Source organism: Triturus cristatus, chromosome 7, assembly GCF_964204655.1.
Source record: "Triturus cristatus chromosome 7, aTriCri1.1, whole genome shotgun sequence".
Taxonomy (NCBI): Eukaryota; Metazoa; Chordata; class Amphibia; order Caudata; family Salamandridae; genus Triturus; species Triturus cristatus.
The window spans coordinates 1,193,961,956-1,193,974,449 of NC_140590.1; the positions used below are offsets into that span (position 1 = coordinate 1,193,961,956).

A 12,494-nucleotide genomic window follows, 5' to 3' on the forward strand; every position below is an offset into this window, starting at 1 on the left:
GATTTGCGGTTTCTGTCTGACACCAGAAGGTGCAGTTCAAACACATCCAATGTTCATGGGAGAAGCAGCTTGGAAAGTGAATGCAGGCAGGTCCTCCGGGGTTTTTGAGGTTGCTGGCCGCTGGACACGCCGGGGTTTCGCAGGAGCAGGTTGGAGGGGAGACGGGCCTGTAGGGCTGGGGTCAAATCAGTGGGCGTCGTCCTCTTGTTAGCTCTGCACGGCTTCTCGTCCTTTTCTTGTCGTTGCTGGATCTGAGGAAAGAAGGTTCAGGGTGCCCCTAAATACTAAATTTAGGGGAGTTACAGGTAGGTAAAGGGCAGGGACCATTTGGCCCCCTCCCTGGGGTGGGTACACCCCCTATTCTGCCACTCTTCAGTGGGAGGGGGGCAGGAGCCTGTCCCTGGTTGGCTGGGTCGCCCCATCTTCAAGATGGCGGGGACTCGAGGTTGTGCTTCACCTCACCTCCCCCACCTTAGGGGTGGCGTTGGCAGAGGTGGGCACACCTCTCTTCCTTAGTTTGTTTTTCCCGCCGGGTCTCCAGCCCAAAGTGGGGGGTAGAACCAGTGGGGACCATTTGCAGAGTACAGCAAGTGGTCTGGAGAGGCTCACAAAGGCGGTATGCCTTTGAAGCTTCTCCTTCGTGAACCCTGCCCAACCTGGGGAAGGAGGCTTGGCACCTTGTCCCAGGATGTGCATTGTTTCAGGCCCCCGAGAGCAGCAGGCTCTCAACCCAGGGGTCCAGAAACATGTCTGAGGGTGGCAGCCTGCGCAGCCACTCAGTCAGGTCACTGGTAGTTGGTCGTTTTTCAGGATGCCCTCTGTGGTTCATTTTACATTAAATCCCACACTGGCATCAGTGTGGGTTTAATGTGCTGAGAAGTTTGATACCAAACTGTGGAGTTCGTAATGACAACCTCCCAGCACCATATACTCCTAATTGCTACACTGCACTTACAGGGCCCAGGAATGGACATGGGCACTGTAGGGCCACAGGGCTCATGCACCTGTACCCTCACCACTGGCATAGGGCACCCATCTAGAGGGGTTACTGATGTATGCCAGGGCTTTGGTTTGTGGGCATGGCACACAGGGATGTGTGTCATGTCGACTCTTTGTTTTGTTCTGCACCCAGACACTCAGCCTGCAAATGCAGTGTGTGTGTGTGTGTGTGTGTCAGGTTACAGCGCCTCTAAGGGTGGCACAATAAGTGCTGCAGCCCTTAGGTGACTTCTCTGGTCACAGTGCCCTGGATACCTATGGTACCATTTACCAGGGGCTGACATGTGGCCAGAGATGCCAATTGGGTTTTAAGCTTCAATGCAGTTTTAGGGAAGGAACACAGGCCCTGGGTACCCGATTGGCAGGAGCCCAGGGCACACTCAGTCAAAGTACATCAGCAATTAAGCAAAAAGTGGGGGCATACCGTGCAAGAAAGAAGGCACTTTCTCACACACCCACTTATAAATTTGCATGCAACTCTTAAAATCAAGTGTAAGTATAAATATGCAAAGTGTCTGTCAAGAGCCTGGCAAATCAGTCAATGTGCACCAAACGTATTACCAAATAATTGTTTTTAATCCCACCCCCTTTTTTTCAATTTTGAAATAGGCTTCAATAGATAAAAGCCTACCACATTTCATTTTGATTAAATAAACCGCACATGAAAGTTTTACTTTCCCGCTTAACTTTGTCTTGTTGATTGATCTGCATGAAACTTGCCATACCCACTAAAGAAAAAACATGTTAAATCTTTGCCAACTGTAATGTGAATTTGTCAAAGAATGTCACATTAGCAAATTAACACTCGACACTCACTTTAATTGTGCGCCTCTTGAAGGAACTGCACAAATTTAAGAATATCAAAAGTCAGCTAAACATGCTACGCGCCTGCCAGATTTCATGTAAATTCATCAAGCAGCGCTTAAGTACAGGCAAATCTAAAACCACCTTTACAATTGCCAAGATATCTCTGTAATTTAACCCTCCGAAGAATGACTAACATATTTTTAAAAAGTGAATATCTCAAGCACCAGCAAATGCGTTTGCACCAAAACAAGCAAAGGCAGTCCTGTGGAGTAAAATTCTACCTCCATGCAAAGATTAGTGTAAATTTGTTCAGCAGTTCCTGTTGTATCAGAGAGCTAGGTTTTCCTATGCCAGTTAAAATGGAACATGCTAATTTTCAGTCAGATGGTTCAAATGTTATAAGAAGGTGCACCAAAATTGGTTGTCACTTAACTTTAAAATATGATTTCCTATAGAGAGTTTTTGTGTGGCTTTAACTTCGAAAACTGCTGTATGGATGGATACCAACTTATTATGGTACAGTGGAATCTCGGTCATTTAATGCCTTTTTTTGGTTTGTTGACAATACGTTCAGCTGTTTTGGAGGTATGAGGCAAACTGTCAATGTCCATTGTGTAAGTAAAAGTATGTACTTTTTTTAAAGTTTCCAAACGCCCGAAATAGCATGAACGGACCAGTTGCACTCCAGTGACCACGCACAAAAATTTGTACAGGTATGCTTCCTCTGATCAGTTATATTCAGTACAAAACAAAAGTGCAAAAAGTAATAAAACCGCACAGGCCAGGAGTCTGGATGCTGCATGATTCATAAGCGGGCTGCTAAGCCCACTCACTTATTAATATCTCTCGCCAGGAGGTTTGACAGGTGTTGGGATGGAAAAGGCCTCTACATGGCAATGGACGTGTACCCCTGCCCTGAGTACACAACCGTACTGATGTCTGGATCCCTAATGCTGATTTTTGTTGGCAAAGGCGAACACGGATCCTGCCTGTGCCCCATGACATAGGCCTGTCTCATGGATTGCCGTCTTGTTGGACAAGGAAAGGCACCCAAAGCGCTACCCTCATAGTGGTGGAAGGCTACAGCCTTCACCAGGAGTTAAGCAGCACAATAGTAGTGGTGGCAGCATACCGTGTAGTGATCAGTAGTAGTGAAAAGGACCTTTTTAGGTCTCGCCTAGAGACGCAGCAAAGCTGCTCGCTAGCGAGATCTATTGTCGCCAACTTTTTTGCGATGCGGGACATGATAGGTGCACGCGCTTGAAAGACATCAGCTGTGAACGCGTACGGCTGCGTCCGGACAGCCCATGTGCACGCTCCTATACCTCCCTGTGTCCTGCTCGCTTGGCCTGCGCGGACAGGAGATGTGCACGCGCGTGCACGGGCGTCTATTTTGCTCTCGCCAAGTCCTCCAGCAGGTCAGCCGCCGATCACAGGTACTGCAGGTCAGTAACTCACTTTCCCTCCCTCCCCCCGTTGGCTCCAGATCACCTTACTGCCTGTTACGCGCTCTCCGTTGCTTTTTTCAGCTTCGAGCTTGCTTTGATCAGAACACTGATTTCAGTACAGATTGTACGTGTACGATGCAGCAGAGACAAGACTAAGAAATTCTCCTTAGAAATATACTGTACGTAAGAGGGATCTCTGAGTTAGCGCCTGCGCAGAAGATTAAATTGGAAGTGCGGGTATGCTGCAGAGACCAGTGTCTCGCCTCTGAGAATGAGAGATGTGAGTTCGCTCTTAACACCAACGTCTTTCCACCGTACATGAGCGATTCCTGTTGAGCTAAATCTGATTTTCTACAAAGATCAGAGTCCAATACCAAAAAATGATTCACTCTAAGGATCGTTAAATGCATGGTCTTGGTACTTTAAAAAAAATTCTGCTGCTGGAGCCGGGGCATGGGGGCTGTGCGCATGGCTGTGACCGGTCCTGCCTGTTGCTGCTACTGCTCTGTGCCCGGCGCATAGGCATTGGAGCTGGCTGCTGCCTTCCACAGCTACCGGTAAGTGCGGGACATCCGGACTTCCACGGCACGCCGGCAGCCCAAGTTTGCCGCCCATCCTTGCTTGCAAATAAACATGTTTATGCCAACATTTATTTTTGCCCTGATTTATCGGGTTGAGCACAAACTCAACCAGACCCGAAGGTATCCGAGTGCTTTACATGCACGCCAATTACATTAACTAAGTTTGCATTCATTTTTTGTGGGGGAGATTATGTGATTTGTCAAAAGGATATTGCATGTTTTGCAGTGGTCTCACTTGTATGCTTCCCTTCATCTTCTCTGCACGCCAGCGCTCCACTTAACTGTTCGCCATCTGTTTTTGCTCCCCCATAACAATCTATGCTTTTAAATTCAGGACTGTCTACTATGAGCAAATAGGTTTCTGCAAACACCTGGTTTTAGTAGTTGCATTTGAAGTAAAGAGGTGTAGCAGGAATTTGCAGGCCACATTTCTGTGGTAGCAAGCCTTTTGTTTATTTCAAGCATACTTTTTTGTGAAGCATTCACACCTCGTTTTACTTGTTGTGTGGGTGCTACAGGTTGGAGACAGTCCTGAAGTGACAAGGCTGAGCAATCAAATGTTTTGTCTTATTAGTAGTCAGTTTCTATATGGGCCAATAATAAAGATTTTAGCAAGTAAAACATAGAAAGGGAGGTAAGCAAAGAAGAAAGTCGTCACTAGTAAAAAACATTTTTCACTTTAGCAAGCATTTACCCTATTTGATGTACATTATTTTATAATGTATGGCGATCAGAAATAAGATATATGGATAGGAAGGAGGGAGGGTGCCTGCCCTCAGAATGGGTGATCTGATTAATGAGGATTAACCAGGAGTTTGTCAGCAGGAGTCTATAGATAGGGGGTGGAAACATCAAGCCCAAGTATGAATATGACAAATATGTGATCTTAATGATAACATGTTTAAGCTCTTGTAGTTAAACCACCTCTGAAAAGAAATCCATTTGGACATACATGCTATATACCTGCCAGCTTTTAAAAGTAAGTTAACACCAACATAAGAAATGTGTTCAATGATATTTATTAAGAAAGTCATTATGCCAGAGTACCACATTTTGTCCCAGTATGTGTGCAATTAGATGCTGTTGTATACAATGAGAATGGAAATCTAAAAATGATTGTTAATACTTTAAGATGGGAAAAGCACTATTTAGCAAGAGCATTGAGCCATGTTGCCCAGAGGAAAGCTTAGAACGTAGTATATGTGCAGATGCACAGTGACTTATGCATTCTAACCATGTCCCTGGTATCCATGCCTAATCTCCATCTCCATGCCCAATCACGCCTGTCTGGCTTGCATTTAAATCCAGTCCATGTGGCTCCGATCTGGTTAACGGATGATAGAAATTAAATGACAACGATCAGAGCATGAATATTTATTGATGGGTTTTAATCATTAAAGCACTGCTGCGTGATTCTGATCATGCTATATTATCCTGGAATAAAAAGATAAGGTAATTGAGTATTGAAAGCCAGAACCAATAGCAACCAGCTGCTTGGACCGTCAGCAGTTGATGTAACCGGGGACCTTCAAAATTTGAACAATCAGCTTTGCTGCTACAAAGTATGTATTTACAACCAATTGCTGGTGTGCTATCCATGTGCATGTAGAAATCTATGTAGGCGATAACACTGAAGGCTAGCAAGAACAAGCATTTGCAATGCAATAGGTCTCGCATTTTCTAAACTTTGACCTACTGGCATTGTAAATGACAATACTTTTTATTTATGTGCACTTAGCACTTATAGTCGTTGCTAGCAGGTTTTCAAAACGCAAATAAAAGGCATTGTCATTTGCAATACTAATAGCTCAAAATCTCGCAAATGCTAGACCTATTGCATTGCAAATGCTTGTTATCCTGTGTCACTGGAGTGAGGCCAACAGGATCACACCCTTTTAAAAGCTTCCCCTGCTGTGAACTTAACTCACCCTTGGCCTCTATCAGCTAGATGTGGAGTGATGCACAGTGCAGTACTGACTCCGCATTGGTTGTAATTATTGGATTGGATGTTGAATTGTCGTGTGCACTGCTTGCATTTAGAGTTACGAGTCGTGCTGACTGACCTGGATCTAGACACTGCCCGAGGGAGCCTTGACTGCTCGAATACAGCTTCTACTGAGAGTCAAGGCCAGAGGGCTACTTGACCCAGTTGCTCAGGACCCATAGTAGGCTATACTTTGGGAGATCAGGATTTAAAGGTTTCAACCACCACAATTGGGCCCAGTAGCCCCTCTGTACCCTGTGGTCCTCTGAAAGGGGCCTGACACACCTCTACGTACAACTGCATCACAAACCCTCCTAATTCTTTTCCCACCATCAGATACAAGGTATACTTATTACTGTATCCACAAAATGTTAACATCCTAATGGATGGGTGTAAATCAACACATTTCCACCCACTGTTCCCTCTCTTAATGTCTCTCCTCAAATATTATATCTGAATAAAAAGGGCACAATTTATTATAAAAGGGCACGTAACATATGCAGGACAATGAAGGCCCGCATCCCCAGGAGCGCAATGCAATGGAGAAAGGAAACATGCTCCGAGACCAGGAAGATCACAACAGCTGGGACCAAGAGGGAGTACAGTAGCAAATGCTGGCCATGCCGGCTCTTATATAGCACAGCAATCATAGAGAATGTACCCTCAGTAGTTGGCTAAGTACATTTCGAACAGATGTACAATTACATTGTCCTCATTTTTTGTTTTCTTGTGCATGCAGTGCATCTCCAGTAATTGGAATATAGAACCGTATACTTTTAGAAGATTGGTGAATTACATTCTTTTGGAACAAGAGTCTTACATTTTGGAAAGACCTAGCCGGGTCGGAATTACAACCGGAGACTAGGCATACAACTGCATAACATGAATAGCCATACAGCCCTGAAGAAGTCTAGGGTTTACACCCCAAAGACGAAACATGTGTTGGCTGGACTCTGATGTTTCTGAAATTAAAAAAAGGGAACAGAAGAACATTTGTATTGGGACTAGATTCTTTTGGCTTTCTACCTTGGAACAGATTCTCTGAATCACAAACGCGTGTGCACAGGATTTTACTGCTTTGCATCTCGGACCTGTTGGTCCTCATTGGAGGGTTTTAGGGTTTTTTTCCCTCACCTGTTGCACCGTTTATTTCTGCACTAAATTGACAAATAATGACACTGCAGGCGCCGTAATTCCCTGTGCTAATCAATACCCCCCTTTTGGTTACATATTACATAAAGTGCCCTTGGGATGCAATGGGTGTTTGCGCCCGATTTGCACGCCTACGAGACACTTTCGTATTACAGAAGGGGGTCGCAGACACTTGTGCGGCCCCTTCTGTAATACCAATTGCGCTGGCGCACATAAAACGCCAGCACTATCTTCAAGGGGGTGTTCCCTCATTTGCATGGGGGTGTGCTCCATGCAAATGAGGGAATCCCTTTGCCTCTGCACCCGCGTCGGAAAGAAGCCCCTTAGGAGGCGCACTGAGAATGCGTCTCCTGAAAGCAGCCCTCTACAGGGGGTAAAGGGGGTCCTATAGACCCCCAGATAACCTATTGCATAGTTCCAATGATTGGCAACTAATTACCTCAGATGGTCTCCGTTGGTAACAGCTTCAACTCACTAGATAGGCATAATCGGGGATATATTTTGGTTGAATGTATTAGACAAAAACGCGCTCTTTGTGGATAATGATGCTTTCATACCTGTCCCATACACAACATGTGTCGTTAATATTCTAACTTGAGATACAAGAAGAATGAGCAACCAGTCTGAGGACCCAAGTGGAAGCAACTTATTTTGGCATAATTTTGAGACAAAACACCTAATATTACAGGATGATGGGGCACTCAAACTATTTTACTTCGTATATACACCTTCTAAGCTCGAGTGGTGGTGGTTTTGATTCAAAACTACACTGACCCAAAGGGGAAATATATATGGGGATGGATATATATATATACACACTACAACACTAATGCTCCGAACACTGATTCCCTAAAGAATTTTTATAACATTATTCAGCACGTAGGCAAATCACGACGTTGTCATCTTGAGGGTGGGAGGATAGATTTACACTTACCACTGGATCCTATTGTGGATAGTTCTAATCCCTGCACAGCTAATCATTCCAACGTTGCCAGGATGGTTCAGCACATTATGGAGGCGGATGGCCCGACGGATGTGTGGCGTGAACTGAGGGATGACGCTAAAGCCTAATCTTTTTATTATTCAATTCATGACACACATTCTCGTATAGATTTGTGACTGGCATCCACAGAAATGCTGCCTTGGATAGAAATGATGAAGTACCTGCCCTCTGTCTGACCACTCCCCAGGACTACTAAATGTCAACCTGCCAAGTCCACTACTACGACAGCGACTATGGTACTTCGCATTAGAAGTACTCAGTGACACAGCCTTCAATGTAGGCATGGCTGCTGCAAAAACAGTTTTTTTAAGAAGAAGAATTTGTTTCAATGTGCTCAGTGGTTTCTGAAACTTTTATAGTATATATCAAAGGAATTTTAATGGGGATCCAAACTGGAGTTCTTGTATCTATCCGTACTCCATTACATAAACTTGAGAAAGCCTGAATGGCATAGAGGTAGCAGTATGAGGGCAGGCAGGATCCAACCTCTATGCTTAAAGAGCTTGTAGATTTACAATTCCAAGTCAAGGAAGTAGAGGAATCAGAAATAACATATGTGGGCAAAAACACAAAGGTGCAAGTCTATGGCAAGGGTGAAACAATCAATGTATAGCTCCTGCCTTAGGAGGGAGCAGAAATACTCCCGCTGGGTCATAGCAAACATTTACATTTCTTACCGGCCCGCACCCAGAATGGGTGCAGGCTGTGGAACCCGCAGGGGCCCAGAAGCCATGGGGATCCCCTATGACCCCAGATATTTTTTTTTAAGTTGTGACTGCCCAAGATGGGACTGGGGCACCCACTCAAGAATAATAATGGCCAGCGCATGTTGGAACACAGGGAGGCTGCAGCCAGCCCCCAACTATACATAAACTGTGGGTGTCCCTGGTGGGACCAAGACATCCTCAAACATTTTTTGAAAAATGAATAATAAATGACCGGCAGAGGAAGCTCATTTATTATGCACTGCCCCCAACCAGGAACACCCCATGATGCCCTTTAAGCTGTAGGTCCTGTTTTTTTGGGTTTTTTAAAAAAAGGCATAGCCATTCAAATTCTTAAGATTTTGTAGAGCCAAGTGTTCTGGCTTTGTGCTAAAGCTCGTACAAGACAATACATCAGTGTGTGTTTCTGCAGGAGTATTTTTGTGTGGGTAAGAGTGTTTCTGTGGAAGTGTGTGTTTTTGTATGTGAGTGCATTGCTGCATTTGTCAGAAAATATCAGTGTGAGGGAGCATCAGTGCAAGTGGGACGAAATGCAGATTGGGTGACCATCCCACTCCAAGCTATGGTTAATCTCGTCTCCAATCTTGACCTCATCATTTACACATCAGTGATTCCAGACAGGGCCGTACTGGGAACCCAAAGCAGCCCTGCAAATTTAGTCAGACCAGCCTCCTTACGGTGCATAGTGAGTGCAGTGAGCAAGCCTGATCAGAACAAGGAGGGTTTGACGGTTCTCCTCCAAGAAAATTTGGACAAAAATGGCACATTCTACACCACATTTTTAGGTTGAGCATTCGACACCTCTTGTAAATACTTTAGTATACACTTATATGTGTATGTACTTTGTGGGCTCTAGAGATCAGCCCTAGGACTTGTCTGCTTCCGCTTAGGGACTTTTTTTCTGTTTAACTGCCTCCATTTAACTGTCTTGATAGAAAACGACCAGCAGAGGTCCGTAAAATACCAGAATCACTTAAGCATTCTCTAGATTCCAGTCCATAGAAATGGTCTTCCACGAGCACCCGTAGACAATAATATTTTTTTCAAATCTTGTATCTTCAGTAATATGACCACGAAGGCCCTGATATTATATTCAAAACAGAGCTTTGGACTATACCATTTCCTGCTGAAAGGCAATATTTCTCTCCATGTGTTCCCATACCTGGCATGTCACGCAGATTGGTGCTTAAAGAACAGTAGATGTTTCAGCAACCAGGCTAATGTGCTGCATAGCTAAATACATATAAGTTCCCAAAGGCGAGACCAATTGCATTGCAAATGCTTGTTAATTATATATTCAATTGTATTCACTTTTAAAGCATAGTAAATGATGACCTCAGAGTGCACCAAGATTAAACAATCTTTGTTGGGGCTCTTCAATGATTCCCTCACTATCACCCTCCAACAGCACCTCTCATCTCTCCATAGCCCCCCTCTCACATGCATTTCATTTTGTTTTATAGCGCCTTTCATACCAGTGTAGGGTGGCGGAGCACCTTACATCACACACAAATATAGAGACAATAAATCATACGTGTGTAAATCTGTATATAAAAAGGTTACATTAGACAAAGGGGACTACAAGGTGTAGGATTCACGTGTCACTCATTATGGTAGGCATTTTTTAAGAGTGCTTGGTCTGGAGAAGCACAAACTCAGGATTCAGAACGTAACACAGACGTTAGTTCTGGCTTTACTAATGATGATTAATTTCCACTCAAACAAACCCTTTGTAGCCACATTAGGATAATGAAAGACTGGAGGGGGGGGGGGGCAACTTTCTAACCTTTACTATGTAGTTTGCATGCAACTGTTTGATGACACTTCATAGCTCACTGTGCTAGACTATGGTTGTAACTTATGAACTGCAGAGTAACAAAGGGGTCTCTGTGACAAAAGCAGTAATCCACAAAGCTATGCACATTCTGTGATCTGCATGGTACACTTCCTCTGTAGCAGCCATATTAACCAGGGCCGGACTGGGAACCAAGACCGGCCCTGGCAAAGTGCTCGACTGTCCCCCCCGGGTGGTAGGGGGTGCGGCCGAACTGTTTGCCAGGGCCGGTTTCAGACGATTTTGTTACAGGGGCCGATATTGCAGCTATGCTGCAAAAACGGCCCTGTAACAAAAACGGCCTCAGGGGACCCAAAACCGGCCCCCACCCTAGCGGCCCACTGGGGAAATGCCCGGTGCCAGCTACGGCCAGTCCGGCCCTGATATTAACCCTCTGCGCAACCTTAGATTAGTCAAAGCTGCCACTAGACAAAACTCCACATCTCCTTCTCTGGCAGATACATCCATCACCAGTTATCTTGACACTTTCATTGTTGCCTGAAAACTACTGGATATACAAGGACCTCTGCAGCGCATGCTTTCAAAACTGCTGCAATGCTATAAGAAATGCCCCCAGTAACAAAATCGTCGTCCCCCCGGCAACAAAATCAGCCCCCCACCTTTCTAGCCTCCAGGGGAAATGTCCGATGCCCGGTCCAGGCTTGATTCCAGGTGTTAGACATATTTGCTCAGTGGATGTAAAATGAGACTACAACACCCAGAATGCATTAGCTTATCATACAAAGAGCCAGTGCTAGAATCAGAATGCATAATGACCTGGAGGGAGGCTGGGTCGAATTGGTAAGGCAGGCACTCGGGCAATGGGCCAGCGTCTGAGTTGCAGCTGTGGGTCGCTATTTTTGGCAGCGTGGTGGTCGATTAGGGCTATGTCTGTGCTGTTCAGATGCCGCCAGCAGCCCAGTGGGGGCTTGAGCGGCCTCTCCAGAGTCGGATGGGCCCCTGTTACCTCCCTCGTACAAATGGGGCAGAGGTGTCATTCCTGTTGTCTCGCTGGCCGCGCCCAGTATTGTATGTAGATTGAGCAAGGGCAGGTGGCCTGAGCAGGGGTGGCTTAACTTCTATTCAGGTGTGGTTCACCAGTGTGAACTTATCCCTGCACAGAGTCCTGGCAACATTTGCATTTATTTTATCTGAGTGAAATTAAGAATACATTCCTCTTCAAGAGAACTCTGAAGCAGTGTTTTGTGAAAAAGTGCATTCCACTAATGTGGGCACTTTTTTTAATTTATTTTTTAGGCTGCCTATTTATGATCCCAACCCCGCAGGGAGCTTGTCATCCTGTGTGTACAAGATTGCTCATATATAACTTGTGCTGACGCATACGTGAGTTGGAAAGTGTAAATGAATGACTGTGCCAATTCCTGAGTGTACGCATGAGTTTTTGAGCATAACTTTGTCTGAGACTTTGTCTTCATCAGTGACTATATTTCTGAGCACGAGCGAGTGTCCGTATGTACACACCGAATGTGGGAAATGTATTCTTGCTCTTTTTTATAAGTTTACGCTATGTATGTTCTTTAGATCCCAGCCAAGATCACACGGTGGCTATGGAGGTCTAGCAAAGCTGAGAGCTTATTTACGATTCTTTTTGGAACGTGTTACGTATTCCATGCAGAGATACGAGTATATTCAGTTCTATATTGTGTGGGCGGCGGGGGGGGGGGGGGGGAGGAGGAGGAGGGGGGGGGTTCTTCTTAAGTTTTCTTTTGCCAAGTGGAGCTGAAGTTGTCCTTTTAAATGTACGTTTTCTGCCAGCGAGGCAGTTGCACAGACTACGGGGGGTTGCTAGTAATACACTAACATCTTGGAACACATTATATATTGACCGGATGTTTTTCTTTTTCGGCGTTAAGAGTTGTATTTTGTCTTCATTTTCTTTAACAGCACGCGGGAAAGGAATTATTTTTTCTCCAATCACGGCATGGCTACGAGGTCTGTTT

At 45.1% G+C, this 12,494-nt stretch overlaps 1 protein-coding gene across 7 annotated transcripts in view; it reads right to left on the reverse strand.

The window, feature by feature from the left end:
• Positions 1 to 12,494, reverse strand: part of LOC146811566 (telomerase protein component 1-like) — a 1,575,504-nt gene that overhangs the window by 1,496,052 nt on the left and 66,958 nt on the right. The gene's annotated exons all lie outside the window — the stretch shown is intronic.